The following is a 16,935-nucleotide window of genomic DNA, read 5'->3' as shown; positions in this document are numbered from 1 at the left end:
TGATTATATTACTTAATCAGGTCTTTATGCTAGGCTATTAGTGAGTAGTGAGGTGTTGAAAGAGGTTGTCAATATCAACCTATCATAAAGCAGATCTTCTCCCTCTTTTTCTCCTCTGTTGTATAACAGTAACTGTGAATAAACTAAAAGTAAGATGCTGTCCAAATATTCTAAGCACGTGATTAGAAAGCTCCCTTGTTCATGTGGAACCTGTTCCTTGGGGCAGGTTACCATTACAAGATCACATGCAAGACCTTTCACATTGACTGTCGATGTGAAAGGGTACTTAAACACAAAAGAGATTCCATTATTTCTCACTTCAAGACCCTAGACTTTCCATTAGCAAGAATAAATCAATTCCTTGTCCAGGATAACTACTGAATCAAACAACACTGTTTCCGCCGCCCTGAGTTAGAAGACAACACTTATGTGATCCGTGGAGCTGAATGCCAGTGTGGATTACCACTAAACTCTACCACGACTCCTACAACACAATTTTAATCAGGGAATGAACGTCATGCTTCTGTGCCGAGTGCCTAGTGACCTTCTGCTGCCTAGGAACCAAGAGTGCCTGTGCAAAATGATGCACACTGTCCTGTGTGCCTACAGCACAGTGACCTTTTCCAAGTGAAAGCAGGTGGGGTAGGAATTCTGCATTGTGCCTGGCTCCTGTGAGCAAAGACTATGCTTTCGTTGTGGTCTCTAATGATTTCTTTTAATGCACCTGTATGTCACTAGAAGGAAATAGCTTATCTCACGCAACATGTGAGCTCAGACCCAGAAGTACAGACCTGGGCCTCCCAGGATGCACCAGGAGCCATGGCCACCTGTCTACCTCCTGTAACAGCCACTCCCCAGGATTTCTGATCTAGGGGGACCTGGTTAAATTTTCAAAGTAGCAGCCTCTTCTTTGCTTCCTAAAATCAATACCTGGTACCAAGTGTTAAGTAAAATGTGGCCTAAAGCTACCCTCTGAATGTTGAATCAGTGTAGCAAACTGCAGCGTCACTCACTATGCCAACATGCTGGCGTCTAATTTAGATGTTGCTTCTTATAACAAATAGCTGACTCTCAGAAAAGTCATCACAGCAGAGGTTCAGTTAGGAGCTGCTAACCTATCAGACTATATGCCCAAATAAGGGAAAGGCTGAGCTGGGCTAGTGCTAGGCAAGCGGTTCCTGAACCTAAAGTCACCTCTGTTCTCTGTCCCTAAATGCTGCCGCCAAGGATGCTGGGTGGAGCTCTCTCTTTCTGGACCTCCCTTGGCTGGAGGTACTGCCCAACTCATGAAGAATTCTCAGCTCAAATAAACTCAGCTAAATTTAATCTGCCTAAAGTTGTTCTTTTAACACGGGAGAGAAGAAGAACTGGGAAGCACTCCTCCCTTCCTCTCTGAGTGTTTACTTTTGGCGGAATGTCTGGGAGGTCACAGCAATTTGGGTGAAGAAGAAATCACAGATTTGCATTGCCAGTAATACAGCAGACTAGAGAGCCAAAGAAAAGCCATTCAAGGCGGCAATTATACTAAACAGGTGGAGATCAGATTTTTCTAATATCTCATCTGAGTTTTTTAGGAAGAAGGAAAAGAAAGATATTGTGAATTGGGAATAATTTCATCTAAAAGAAATGACTGAATTAAGCCTCTAACGTTATAGAAAACAATAGAAGATAGAAAGTGAGCAATGTATCTCTTAATCAACTAAGAGACTACAGAAGCCAAAGGACCAAAGACTATAGATATCCCCCAGATTGTGATTCCACAAAGAGATCATTCTTGAGAAAATTGTGCAAAATGTACAAATAGGGTGGGTACTAACTGGCAATTTTTAGAAAATGACTGTTAAGTGCTGTTAAGGTAGCATAGTAGTTATGTGTAAGAAAGACCCCAGGCTGGGAAGGTGGCTCAGTGGTAGAGAACTTGCCTTGCATGCATGAGGCCCTGGGTTCGATTCCTCAGCACCACATAAGCAGAGAGAAAAAAAGGCCAGAAGTGGCACTGTGGCTCAAGTGGTAGAGCGCTAGCCTTGAGCTGAAGAGCTGAGGGACAGCGCCCAGGCCCAGAGTTCAGGCCCCACGACCGGACCCCCCCCCCCAAAAAAAAAGAAAGAAAGACCTTACCTGTACTATTCAGATAGATTTCCCTTCTGCTAAGCAGGGAAAAGTCCAGTAGGTTCTATAATTCTCTGGCCACTGGCAGATGACAGAGTCAGTCCTGTTGTTACTTTGTCACCAGAGACAGTTGTGATTCAGAAAATGGAGGGTGTGATCAATTAGATTCACCTTCAAAGAGTACAATTTCTTTCTGTCCACACGGGCCAGCTAAGCCAGCACAGGCTGATGGATCCTGTCTCTCTTAGCCCCACCCCTAATCCCACCACAGCAACTTCTGGCAGTCCTTTGTCTAAGTCTGGAACAATGGAGGAAGGAAAGACCACTTGACCACACTAACACGAAGTCAGAATAACTCAGGTTGCTGACTGTTGTCACTACCCCTTGTCTCCTAAAAAAAAAAAAAAAAAAAAACTCCAAATTTATCCTACAAGCAACATAGAGTTCCTAACCTCTCTTACCACTACTTGTGGTCACATGACTGAATGTTATAGCTAAGGAGATCTAAGCAAAAATCCCACGTAGAATGTCCTGTCTTTCCATCCCTCTTATTCCTAGAATGTGATGTGACAGCTGGAGCTTCTGCAGCTCCCTCTAAGGACCACTGTCCTAAGATATAGGTGTGGTATAGTAGGAGGCTTTTCCTAGGAACTATAGAAGCACGCCATGTCCGAACTAGCCCCTTATTCACTTATGCTACATAAGAAGTAAACTATCTGGAGTTGCCATTCTCCATACAACACAGACAAACTTAGTCTTCACTGTTGCAATGTCTTGTTTTTTGTTTTTGTTTTTTTTTTTTGTCAGTCATGGGGTCTGAACTCTGGGCCTGCGTGCTGTCCCTCAGCTCTTCAGCTCAAGGCTAGCGCTCTACCACTTGAGCCACAGAGCCACTTCCGGCTCTTTTTTTCTTTCTACTTATGTGGTGCTGAGGAATCGAACCCAGGGCCTCATGCATGCAAGGCAAGCACTCTACCACTGAGCCACTTTCCCATCCCTTGTCTTGCCATTTTAAGCAGATGCTTAAAACCAAGATTCTCTGCTTCTCATAGGTCCTGTCATGGGTTTCCGATGTCTTTCCTGCTGGGCCTCTCTGAGCCAATCCCTGTGATGTGGGTGACAGTCAAATCCCACTCCACCCCATGCACCCCCGAGGTTCACTTTCCTACTCACAGTAGGACCAGGCTCCTGCACAGTGGGCAAGGGTGCCTGGCTGTCACACACACACACACACACACACACACACACACACACACACAGATGTGTCAGCAGGGCTCTCTGCCATAGTCTTGCAAGGCCTGGTGAGGCAGCTCCCAAGCCTGACCCCTGCATCCTCCGGAAAGCAGGGCAGCAAGTTAGTGCAGCCTCGAGGCCCAGCTTCTTCACACAAATCCTGTACAAACCCCACGCTGACGCCCTCTCTGCCTCAGAGCAGGGTGATCTCCACCAACTGTGAAGCTCAAGTTCTGCTATTTCATTGGAAGAATGCTCCTTTGGTCTTTCTCACCACTTGTTTTTAGTAACTGTTCTCCGGCATTACCTTGAGGTGTGAGTCAAATTTCCCAATTCAATAGCCTTGCCCTCCCCCCCCCACCCACACACACAATTATCTCAAGATGCACACGTGGATAAAGCTAAAGCAAAATCAAAGGAAACGGTTAAGAGAATGTGGAGAGCCATTCCCCAGCTGTGGCAGAGCTGGAAGAAGGAAGGAAATACAACCAGAATGCACAAACACACACCAGGCTTCAAAGAGAAGATTCTGGATGCTTATGAGGATTTACTTAATACTGTAAGGAAAAATATCTATGCATGTTACATGTACATATATACATATATATATATATATATTTATCAGTGATGGATTTAAAAGAAAACATAAGAATAAACATATTACCTCAACTCTACAGCAAAATCAGGTAGGAACACAGAAGGACTCAGAGAATTACATTGGGAACTCGACAGCATGGTGGAATCTGGTCAAAAGGACATTTGGAAGAAGGTTGAAAGTCTTCCTGAAAGCACCAGGGGGCCGTTTTTAAGTTCTGTGGTATAAGCAGCTACCTTAACATATCTAATACAATTACTCAGCGGGAGAGACAAGCATTAAGTTCCTGAATAAACAATGGTACCTCACTGTAGGAGGAACCACTGTGGGAACCTCACAACAGAACGGGAGGCTTGCCAAAAGACTCAAGTGCGTCAATCTTATGGCAGACTCAATCATGGCTGTACCAAGACTATGCAAACAACAGGGGCATGCTATATAGTCTTTTTGATTCTCTTGGAAATACTTTTGAAATTGCAGCCATGTGCAGAAGTTCATACCTGTAATCCCAGCTACTCAGGAAACAGAGATAGGAGGATCACTGTCTAAGCCCAGGTCAACATGTAAGAACCAATCTGAAAAATAACAACAGCCAAAGAAAGAAGCTGGAGACATGACTCAGGTGGTAGAATACCTGCCAAGCAAAATGAGGCCCGGAGACCAATCCCTAGTACTGTTAAAAATATTCTTTAGAGGGCTGGGAATGTAGTTTAGTGGTAGAGTGCTAAGCTGGTTTCTTACAAAGCTTATCTGTTGGAAAGGAAATGTTGATTTAGCATGCCATACTGTTTTTGCTTTGATCTGACCACATTCAAACACAACTTGAAGAACTACACAATGGTGTTTCAGGATGGGTGGGGAAAACTGGGAGAGGGAGAGAAGAAAATGGTGACACTATCCAAAAAGAAATGTACTCATTACCTGACTTATGAAACTGTAACCCCTCTGTACATCACCTTTATAATAATAATAATAACTTAAACCTAAAAGCCAGGCACTGGAGGCTCACTCCTGTAATCCTAGCTACTCAGGAGGCTAAGATCTGAGGATCACAATTGGAAGCCAGACAGAGAGGCTTTTATCTTCAGTTTAACCATCAAAATGCTGGAAGCAGAGGTGTGGCTCAAGTGGTAGAGTACCAGCCTTGAGTGAAAAAGGAATAGGGTGAGGCCCTGAGTTCAAGACCCAGTATTAGCACAAAACAAAAACACACAAAAAAATAGTTCAGTTTATATTAGAGAGACTCACAAACTGATTCCCAGAGTTCAAAAGTGGGAAGCAATACTGTTTACAGTCATGAAGGAAGAAAGGCAGTCTGAACAAGCCCACCAGGAATGGCTGGAATCACTGAGAGGGAAAAACCTATTAGCCTGATAACCAGACATTACATGCGACTTCCAGCTTACAAGCTTTTATCCCAGAGACAGGAATAAGACACCAAGCCTGTTCCTATGTGGTTCATGCCTGGGAGACTGATCACGTGGGTGTATGGGCACCTGTATGCACATGCAGGCTCACAGCAGTCTGCAGATGTTTTCAGAAATTTACATAATAAATGAGAGAATACGGTAAATGCCTCAAAAAAAGAGGACAATGTTCATTACAGTGATTAGTTCAAAGTGCCATTGGATAGTTTATCAGAGTGATAATCTGGAATCACTGGAGTGAGTCATAATAGTATTTTTGGCTCTTTGATGATAAAATGGTTGTTATCAAGTCAATGACACAAACAAATTCTTGAATCAAACTGTACAGAGAAGGAGAAGCTGAAAAGGAAGGTCACAGATCAGCAGTGATAATGACTTAATTTATCTAGAAGTACTCTTTATCTAATTTTTTAAATTTATCTAAAAATATTCTTTTTCCGTCCCCCTCCCCCGCCTTTGGATGGCACTTTTTTTTTAATTTACTAATTTATTTATTTTTATTGTGAAAATACCATACAGAGGGGTTACAATTATTTTGAGACAGGGTGACACTTTTTGTTCAGGCATAAACCTGGTGCACCATTATTCTGGTTCATGCTTTCCAAGGTGCCTGGGATAACAGACACACACCACACTGCCCAGTTATTGGTGAAGGTTTTCTTGCACTTTTCACCATGGCTGACCTCAAACCATGATCCTCCCATCTTCAGCCTCCTGGGTAGCTAGGATTACAGGTATAAGCCACTAATGCCTGGCTTAAATATTCACTTTTATCAGTAGTATGCATAAAATGTAACTACTATCAATTGGCATTTTCTTTCCATCATGGCTGTTGGTTATGCTTTTCTTTTTTATTAAGATGACAATCTAATAAAAATTAATGTCACAGAACAACTGATGTATATATCTTTTCAGAAATCTGATCCCTGAAGAATACAAAGGATAGATAATAACTTCTTCATACATTTTTTAAAGATTTCATAATCTTTGAACCATAGTTCCTCCTAAGAGCCCAACAGTACCGAAAATTTCATCAAAAAAAATTGGTCTTACATATCTCCTCCTGGAGGAGGAGAGAAAATAGCACATGAACCAGAAAAACTGAAGTATGTGTCATAGGTAATGACCAGACTATTATTCTGGAATGATAATGCCAGGTTTGCACTGAACACTTCACCTAATTAGGCTTCACACAGAGAGGGGGTTAGGAATGATGCTTTTTAATATTTAATAAGTATAATGGTGCAATCAATGTACACAAATCAGACCAGATAAGGAATATCGCTTATTAAAGAGAAAGACAGATGGCTATGGGAAAGGTACAATCATTAAACGTAAAATCCCACCAGCTCCAACTGTGAATGCCATCCACATCCTTTCAAATTACCACTCCAACCACAGAAACCCCATGCATTATTCAGCCCTGTCTTCTTGCTCTGCACACTATACATACATACATCCACACCACACACTGAACAAAAAGAACTCAGTCCACACAGATCTGCTTCTCTAAGCTGCTTTTTCTTAACCACTTGCGCTGTCAGACACTCAGAGCACCACGATGTCCAACTTCCCCCTAATAATGTTCATTTAGGTCATTAGTCCTCTTTTCATTCCCTTCAAGAATACTCAGTGTACTGGGAGCCAGCCTCACTCTATTAAATCCAGCCTGCCACAAGATTATGAATATGTAATTTGTTTAAAGGTAGCTTTTAAGAAAATACACACTGTATACAAATATAGTTAAAAACAGGCATGCTTATGAAGATTCTCAAAAGTGGATTTCCATTTGGTTTCTCCAGATCAGTTTTACACCCAAATACAGGGATCGTACAATGCCATTTCATTCATGAACACAGTTCCTGTCTCATATTCAATACAGTACACAGTTATGACTATAGGAATACCTAAATCTACCTGTAAACCAGCTGTACTAACAATGTTGCATAGCATGACTAGCCAGGCACTGGTGACTCAAATCTGCAACCCTAGGTACTTTGGCAGCTAAGAATGTTGCGATCACAGTTCAAGGCCAGCCTAGGCAGAAAGTGTTCTTCAGACTACTTCTCAATGAAGAGCTCAATGCAATGGTACACACCTGTAATCCTAACTACCAGGAACCTTAACATAGATTGTAAGGGGGCAGAAAGGCAGGCCTTATCTCAAAAGAATGAGCAAAATTTGAGGCTGGAGGCATGATTCAGCAGTAAGGGTACCTACTAAGCAAGTGTGAGACCCTGGGTTCAAACCCCAGGGAGGGAGGGAGGAAGAGAGGGAAAATAACAAGACACCATCCACCATCTATCCCACTGAGCAGCTGAGTCATCTTATATAAGTCACTTCACCTCTCTGAGCCTCCTGCTTATCTGTAAGATATGGAGATAGTACAGATCGCCTCAAATGATCAATGAATTCTTCATTATACTGTCATCAGACCAATGATCTCAGAAATGCTGTGATTTCAATGGCTAACCAGTGGTTCTCTCATTATGTCTAACTTCACATGACTGTTAAGTAAGGTCTACAAATTCCCCAGGAAGGAAGGAACCCTTTCTTTTCAAATGCACAATTTGTTCATATTAAAGGTTTCTAATGTATGTGAATTAACTGTTGGAACATGACCAATTTCATTTAAAGCTTTCCACTCATTCCCATTCCTTAGTGATGAAGAGCAAGCAGCAATCCTGGCCAAATAATTTCAGACTGGCCTGGCCGTAGCCCCAAGGAGAAAGAAGCAAACAAAATCCTAACAAGAGTCCAAGGAGAGAAAATCGAAGACGTCGATTCCTCCCACATGCTTTCACTCATACCAGGCCACCTCCATGGACACACGATACACCGCCTCATGCTTTCAGCCACCTAGTTTTACTTCAGGCTTGGTACTCAGGGAGCAAATAATTCCAGTGTTGACATCATGAGGTCATGGCCTTAAGCAGGAAAGAAATCAAACATCCTGCCGTTCCCCCTCTCCTCTTCGTCATGTCCACAGAACACTAAACATGAAGGCACCAACTTTGCAGAAGGGACTATGGAGGTGTTTGCCATGGCCTCTGTTACCCAGTCATAATGATCCACATATAATCTTAGGGGAACATAAAAAGTTAATTTCAGTGAAACTAGATGAATTCTCCTATATACCCAATGAAAATCCTCTGGATTTTTAATTATTTAAGTGAATTATATGTTATCCTTAAAGGAAAGACTCTAAGACAATGCAAGATGTTGAACCAGCTTATTTGATCCAACAAAGTAACTGATTTTCTGCTCAGATTTTGGTATTGGCTGCTATTTGGATTGATGAATCAATTCACAGCCCACAAATTTCATTGCTTAGCATTTGAACAGCTCCTGCATTTTAATGATTAAATTCTTTCTTTATGGATTAAAAATTTGCTCTTGGCTACATAGTGAATCAGATCTAACATCCTCTTCTCTGCTCACCTAGCCTCCTTCTAGAGAAACCTGTCTACAAATTGGGTACACCCTGTTTATTAAACCTACACATCTATAGACCATGAGTTTCATGGGAAATAAACAAACCAAAAAAAAAAAGCTAGCAGAATCTCTAAGCCAAATTACATACTACAGACAGAAGCCAGTACTGAGAGGTCACATAGGCATATCCAAAGAAAAATTCCTCCAAAATACAAATCTCCCTCCCTTCATTCACTATTACATAGCCAGAAACACACTCACATAAATTCTACTTCTATATATCCTTGGTCCTCTGAGTTACTCATGCCTATGGAAGTCTAAGAAAAAAAAAGTCATTTCCAAATTAGTATATATAGAGAGGTCAGGGATGGGGAAGCAAAGGAAAGGTACTCTCTTTTGAGCAGCTACTTTAAGTAGCAAAGGAATATTAGAAATCCATTGCTTATTAGTAAGTCTTACTATCACACTATTCTCTGAAACTGCAAGCTACATAAGAGTGTCCATAGGGGTTTACTGGAATTTATTTCCATACAAGTACCTTATCGTGGTGACCTGCACACAATGGTGATCCAAAGATAAGAAAGTTACAGCTATCTAACCTAAAACATTGAAGAAGAAACTACCCAAGAGTGGAACTTGGAGGTTCAAGGTCCAGGGAAAGCTTAGGATTCTCTCCTTACTCTTCCAAATTCTCCTCCATAGATAAAAAGAGTTCATTTCTCTTCCTTGTATTTAGTTTTTACCATGTGCTACTGAGTTTACATAGATTATCTCAGTGAATCAGCAGACCACCCAATGAGACAAACAGGACTGTCTCCATTCCATAAATGAGAAACTAGGATCTAAAGAATCGGGTAACTTGCCTAAGATCATCTAGTTGAGAAAGAGTATAGCCTCGATCTTTGTGAACTGGTTTCAACTCTCAGGCCAGCTGGGTCCTCAATGAGTTCCCTGCTTCCCAGCATTTCTCACATGTTGGTATAAAATCCAATATGGTGTCCTTCTCATCCCCCCAAGACTCGCTATGAACCAGCTGATTTCACTTCAAGGACTATTCTTCTTCCCACAAAAGTCCTCCTTGTCCTTGTATGTTCATTTCTCTTCCACACCCTATTAATTCTATAAAATGGGCTTTTGAAACTTACAGAAATTTGCTCTAAACTTGATCCTGCTTGTAATTTTAAGTTTTGGGTTTTTTTGGCAGTTTTTTTTTTGAAACCTTAACTCAAGCTTCATTTGCACCTGGACAGGTTCTGTTTGCTTATTCACAGAAGGGCCAACTTCTGCCTATGCATAATAAATAATGATTCAAGGCCTTCTGTTCCCTGGCTGAGGGAGACAGACGTTCCTAAACTGTAATGATTTTGTGAAACCTACTATATTCCCTCCATACCACACACAGCATCTACTCTGCACACCAAACAAGGCAGTTCATTATCATAAAAACCACTAGCACATCTCAGTCAAACCCACCCTTAGCTAGCAACACAGCCTGCTACACAGGCCACGCCAGCAGTGCCCACCCTGAGGCTCCTGTGGATCTGGCACTCTGCCACACAGTGAAACAGACCAGAGTGTCTTTAACCAAATCTCCAACTGCAACTAAGAGAGCGATTGTTTCTCCTGTGACACTAGCTCACTCTCAACTCACTCACTTGAGTGGGAACTGGCAGGCAACCTAGCAACTTGCTAAGGATACACTGCCTTTGAGAAAAGCCTATGGTAAGGGGCCAGGAATCTGGGGTGTCTAATAGGCAATGAAGCAAGCTGGGGTGCAGAAGGGCTGCAGAGCTCCTCAGGAGAAACAGCTTGCATCGTTAGTCTTCAAAATTCTGAACTCTTACTGCTCAGCCCGCTTGAGAATTGAGGTCATGGCCTGCATTCAAAGAGCCTCTCCTTTACCTCTCAAACTCAATCTCTTATTCTCTTAGGTTCCAAGGTGCCCTGGTCAGCTGATTCTAGGCAGCTCAGGTAATAGCCAAGTGCATGGCAGGGACTTTAGGCCAGTGCCAGCTCATAACTCACTCACCTCCACTGCAGACCTGTCCCAGTCGTATGAGGGAGAACAGAAAATAATATTTACAAGGAATTGTACACATGATACCTTGGATCTAAGATATCTTTTTATTTTTTTTCTTGCTAAGACTGGTGCTTGACCTCTCCCTCTTACTCAACTTTTTCACTTCATGGTGAGTGCTTTACCACTTGAGCCACACCCCCAATTCCAACATTTTTGTTCCTTCATTGGAGATAAGAGTCTCCAATTGGAGATCCCAAAATATGGAGTCTGCCTGCACTGACTCCATATGGTGACCCTCAAATCTCAGCCTCCTGAGTAGTTAGGATTATAGGTGTGAGCCACCAGCATCCTGCCAGAGTTGAGTTATATCTCTATCTCCCTCCACCTCATAAGTAGTGCTGGAAAGAGGAAGGAGAAGTGAAAGGGTGAGAAGAGATAGCCAAGGATAAAGAGGAAAGCAATGTCAATCCTTACAACCTGCCACCTCCATTTGGCTTGGCATGTTACCTGTAAATGCCACTTGACTCTTGCAACAAGTCCTTACAATGTTGTTCTTCCCAGCATGCACTGGATGAAACCAAGTCTCCAACGTCTCCAATAAGAGCACCAGGCAGCCCCAGCCAGTAAGTGGTGCTTCCCTCTTCTTTGCATTCTAGCACAGAGCCTCTCCAAAACACATTCACAAGTGATGGGTGTTCAATGTTTGTGATACATGGATGGATTGCCCCAACAGCAACATCTGAACACTCTATTTTATCCAGAGATTCTTCTTTGAACGTGCCTGCAAAGCATCTTGATAAGAATATAAATGTTTTACAGGGGTGTTCTCTATCATCTTTTAAACTGCAGAGGGAAAAATTAAAACAGCATCTACAAGACCTGTAAATAAAACATGCTGAAGCAGACTCACTGGCTGATAAAAATGCATTTGTTATCTTGCTATATCATGTTCAGAAGTAAGTCCAACAACTAATGAAAACCGATGTTTCGCTGCTTTGTTAACCCTAAGAATGCTTAAGTCATTTTCCCAGCTGCCACTTCAACAAGTTTATGCTAGAGTTAAAAAAAAAAAAGCTGGGCATCAGTGGCTCATGCCTATAATCCTAGCCATTTAGGAGGTGTAGATCTGAGGATTGTGGTTCAAAGCCATCCTGGGCAGTAAAGTCCATGAGGCTCTTATCTCCAATTAATTACCCAAAAGAAGCCAGAAGTAGAACTGTGGCTCACATGGTAGAGCACCCAGTCTTGAAAAAAAAAAAAGGTAAGGGAAAGTGCTCAGGCACTGAGTTCAAGCTCCAGTACTACAGAAAAAAAAAGCACAAAGGTTTTGAGCTGAAGTTAGACAGATGTGGACTGAGTCTTAGCTCCTCCAACTACTTGACCCTTGGCAAGCACCTTATCTCCTAAACCTTGATTTTTCCCATCTGCAAAATGCAGATAATAACAATGCATACTTTCTAAGGCAGCTGTGCCAATTAAGTAAATAGCTTGAGTCTTACACTCAGTACAGTGCTTGCTTCACAATTAAGTGCTCCATAAATATAGCTATTTTTTTAATCATGGGAAGAGAAGAATTGCAGACACCATTTAACAAGGAACTTTTCCAAATATTATCACGGGCACTAAATTCACTGAGTAAAAGCACTAAGTCAATAACACTAATAGCCATTAGCAGATACATATATATATATATATATATATATACTATATATTTATTTATATATGTACTGTTTGCCAACAATTTTCTTGTCACCCCTACAGATAACATCATGAATGTCTGTGAAGAATATTCCATATACAATAGAGTTGAACAGGGAGGTGAGCTGTGTTGAAGTCTGGCTTGTTGCATATTTAGTAAACCTAACCCCCTGGCTGGGCACCAGATGGTCCAGCGCAGAGGAACTAGCAAGTTAGCAAGTTAACTCTATGCAAGTTAGCACCTAGAGCTAGTCTGCACAAAGCCAACTCATGAAACAGCAGCAGCCTGATTACATGCAACAACCAATACATTAACATTCACAGTAGCTAATAGACAGAAGTAGTACTTTTCAAGGCACTGAGGATCCATTTCAGAAAGGGACTTATAAGATCACTGAAGAAGCTGGGAACCCGTAGCTTACACCTGTAATCCTCGGCTATTCAGGAGGCTGAGATTGTAGGATAGCAGTTCAAAGCCAGCCAAGGTAGGAAAGTCCATGGAACTCTCATCTCCAAATGAACCAGCAAGAATCCAGAAGAAAAGCTGGGGCTCAAGTGGTAGAGCACAAGTGAAAAGGCTCAGGGACAGCACCCAGGGCCTGAGTTCAAGCCCCTGGTAAGCACACACACATTTTTTTTTAAAAAGCACTGGAGAACAATTACTTATAGGAAACTGTAAGCTGGTAGCATGTGCTTTTGGAAGGCAAAAGTAAGGCTTGCCCTAAAGCTCAGTATAAATAGAAAATTCACAACTACCTCCTCCCAGTTTCCTGCTTCCCTTTTCCTGCAACAATTCAACTGCCCTTTGTGCGTGCAAATAAAACAAAGTAGCAGATGTGACCCCCCGGATAAGCAAATGTTATGTTCTGCATAGTCTAAAAACAACAACAAAAATTATCTGGGCAGCAAAGTGGTGTTGTGCTAAGTGTTAGGTCCTCAATATCACACTGAAAATTCTAGCACACAGCTGTCATTTCCAGACAGGTGGCATCTCTCAAATGCAAGCTCCTAAAAATATCTCCCAGGTATAAAAAGCCATTCATTTCCTGCCACTTTATGCATCCATAATCTTCATCAGGCTCAGAGCTGTGGACTATACTAACTCTTGGAGTTCTCCACAAAGAATAGGACCTGTGTTCTGGCTTCAGCTCAGCTACAGTCTGGGGAGTGGACAGAGAGGCAGGAAGGTTCCCAGCCCTTTCTTCACTGGAGTTTTGGGGGTGAACACAAACATCTTCCAGTTCTAGAAGACCATTCCATTATGCAAACAGGTTCCACATAACCCTTTGATATACACAGGATCCTAAAAGCAATCATAAACATGTATACTAATCAGAGTGATATTTTTAAAAAGTTGCCTACAGCCTTCATGAAAATGTCAGTCCTCTTAACTTTGTTTCCTAATAAGAACTGATCTAGACCTTGATATGAAAAGAAAAGAAAAACCAGTGTACCCAGCACTGGTGGCTCAAGCTTGTAATCCTATTCAGAAGGCTGAGATCTAAGGATGGACGTTCAAAGCTAGCCCAAGTAGAAAACTCTGTGAGATTCTTATTTCCAATTAAGCATCAAAAGAGCAAGTAGTGGAGCTATGGCTCAAGTGGTTGGGTGTTAACCTTGAGCAAAAAAGTTCAGGGACAACATCTAGGCCCTGAGTTCAAGATCCAGTACCAGCACAAAAAAGAAAGGAAGGAAGGAAAAAAGGAAGGAAAGAAGGACAAGAGAGAAAGGATAGGATAGCACAGGAAAAGAAAGGAAAGGAGAAAAGGAAAAAGAGAAAGCACTTCTTAACTTTTTCACTCAAGGTTGCTGCTCTACCACTTGAACCACAGCCCCACTCCCAGCTCTCTTTTGGTGATTAATTAGTGATTAGAGTCTCATGGACTTTCCTGCCCAACCTGACTTCAAGCTGCCATCCTCAGATCTCAGACTCCTCAGTAGCTAGTACTATAGGCACCTGGCTGAGATAAAGTGATTTTAAACATATTAAAATAATAGAAATAATAATAATAATCTCTATCAAAGAGACACACACAAAAATAAAAACAGTTAAAATACTAAACCAAAATCATAGATTTGATTTTTTAAGTTGTTTAAAAGAATATATTTAACCATTACCATATACAACAGTTCTTAAAACCTTTAACGATATTTAAAAGCCATACTGAATCCATCCAAGGCCACTTTCATTGATTTTAGGGCCTTGATAATGTTTTTCAAGGATATCCTTTTGTAGTACAATATTGTATGTCAAGAAGGAGCAGGAACTTAAATGTCTCTGCTACCTCAAAGGACAGGGTGGTGGTAACAAATGACAGCCTGGAGTGATCCACTATGCAGAGGAGGCCCCTAGTGGTGAGCCTACCGCTACACCTTGGCTTTACAGATCTTCAAGGCGGCTTCATCATGAGGGCAAAATCAATAGGTAATAAAGTCTACCTCAGCTTATCCTCTTTAATACCTGTGAGCCCTGATGTATAGGAGGGCTATCATTTACAATCCCAAGGCCCTTTTGCCAAAATAAAAAAAAAACCATGGGACCTGAAGAATAACTTCAATGCATGGTGAATTTCAAATCAACAAACATTTATTAAGTCCTCAGGAAGCCGCCTGGCACCAAGTTGGACCAGGAGGCCTGGGGAAGCAGGAGGTAGAAGAAACCCAGTACAGCACTCTGTGATTTCTTTTCTCATTGCTACTGGAATGAGAGCACCATGAAGACTGGACAGTCCAGTTCATCACCAGAGGACTAGAGGACGGAATTTTACCAACAGAAAAGCCCAGCAGTACTGCATACCACCATCCCCAAAGCATCATTTTCAGATGTCCAGAGAAGACATCCGTGGTTCTTCCATAAAGAGATGGGTGGATGGATGAAAAGTAAGATCACATACACAAGAAAAAAGTCGTAATGCTATTCAGTGTTGATACATGCTAGATTCGGGATCCCTGAAAGCTAAAGAAGGGCAAAAGGCAAGAGAATCACAAGCATGTGCTGTGCCCGCACCAGGGTTCCCTTCTGGTCTGTACAGTTGGCATCTTACGTCTAGGGTTAAGTGAGGCGGTTCCAGGTCCACGCAATTCGGGAATGGGAGAGACTTGCTGGGAGCTCAGGGACCTGCCACAGCCAGACACCAGGTGCCTTCCACTCCTGGTGTCCACGGAGGAATCTCAACGTTTAGATTTCCCTCCATCGCCCACGCGTGCAGATTTTAAACGACGCCCAGGCGGTAGGATCTCGGTCCAGATTGTGTGCTGTGTCCCGGGTGGGGGGATCATCCCTGGTGCTCCCAGCACCAGCCTTGTCTGGGGCTCCCAGTGAACGAGACCCCCACCGCCTTCTACCCTCTGGGCGACCCGCACAACTCCGCCCTCTGCTTCTCTACCCAAGGTGTGTTTTTCCTAATTGCCAACCTGACACCTCCACCCAGAGCTTGTTTGAATCAACGCTCATCGTGGGGACTCTAGCGTGGTGGATCACCTGCGCAAAATCCCTGCAGAATTTTTTTTAAAATGGCAATTTCAAGCAGATACAGGAGGAGGAGGGGAAGAAGGAGAGGAGAAGGAGGAGAAGGAGGAGGAGAAGAAGAAGGAGGAGAAGAAGAAGAAGAAGAAGAAGAAGAAGAAGAAGAAGAAGAAGAAGAAGAAGAAGAAGAAGAAGAAGAAGAAGAAGAAGAAGAAGAAGAGCAGCTGCAGTTAATTCTCGACAAACCTGAGGACACTGAAGTTCCAGACTGTCACCCGCAGAACCACAAGCCGAGCGTGCCAGCCGTGAACCACGCGTCCCCCGTGGGTGGGTCTTCGCCAGGGCCGCGGGGTGTGGAGTGCGGGATTGTTCTTGTCTTTCCTCCCTCCCCCCTTCTTTGCCCACCATGAGAAGGTAAGTTCAAAGTCACTGGCGGGGTGCAGGTGCAGGGGATGGGGCGGGAACCCAACTCCGCCTGGGCCGGGTCCAGCTTTCCTCCCTCCCTCCAACCCCGCCCTCCAACCCCCCCCCAGCCCAGCCCACCGCGCCCCAAGACCACGCCTGGGCGCTCCACCCGCTCCGATCCGCCGGCCCAGGGCACGGGCCGTTTCTGGGGTGGCCCCGCGGACAGGACCAAGGCCGGGGGCGGCCGCCCACCCTCCCCTCCAGCCCGGCCGGCCCACGGCGGAGAATCACACAATGGCAGCGGAGTCGCGGCGGGGCGCGGGCCAAGGCTACTTGTTTTTTCTTGTTTTTAATTCTGAGAAAGTCATGGAAACAGCCCCGTCCCCCCGCGACCCAAGCTGGCGAAGCCCCCGCCCCGGACCCCGGACCCCGGCTCTGCAGCCTCCGCCGCGGGCTGCGGCGTCCACCTGAGCGGCTCCCAGCCGCGGAGTGACGCGGAACCCCTTCCCAGGGTCGAGGCCCCGCGGGGTGGGGTCGGGGGGGGGGG

General features: G+C 43.5%; 1 protein-coding gene across 2 annotated transcripts in view; it reads right to left on the bottom strand.

Annotated features, from left to right (window-relative positions):
• Csgalnact1 (chondroitin sulfate N-acetylgalactosaminyltransferase 1) overlaps nucleotides 1–16,935 on the bottom strand; it is a 202,207-nt gene that overhangs the window by 184,427 nt on the left and 845 nt on the right. The window contains exon 1 of one of the 2 annotated variants that reach the window (XM_013026087.1): nucleotides 16,230–16,368. The exons of the other annotated variant lie outside the window; for it this stretch is intronic. The gene's annotated coding sequence lies outside the window, so the exon portion shown is untranslated. Of the gene's footprint in view, nucleotides 1–16,229; nucleotides 16,369–16,935 lie in introns of those variants that run through there. 2 annotated transcript variants of the gene reach the window in all.

This window comes from Dipodomys ordii, unplaced genomic scaffold (assembly GCF_000151885.1).
Source record: "Dipodomys ordii isolate 6190 unplaced genomic scaffold, Dord_2.0 Scaffold4, whole genome shotgun sequence".
Classification (NCBI taxonomy): domain Eukaryota; kingdom Metazoa; phylum Chordata; class Mammalia; order Rodentia; family Heteromyidae; genus Dipodomys; species Dipodomys ordii.
Note: the sequence above shows the minus strand (reverse complement) of the source record. Positions and strands in the feature narration are given on the sequence as shown.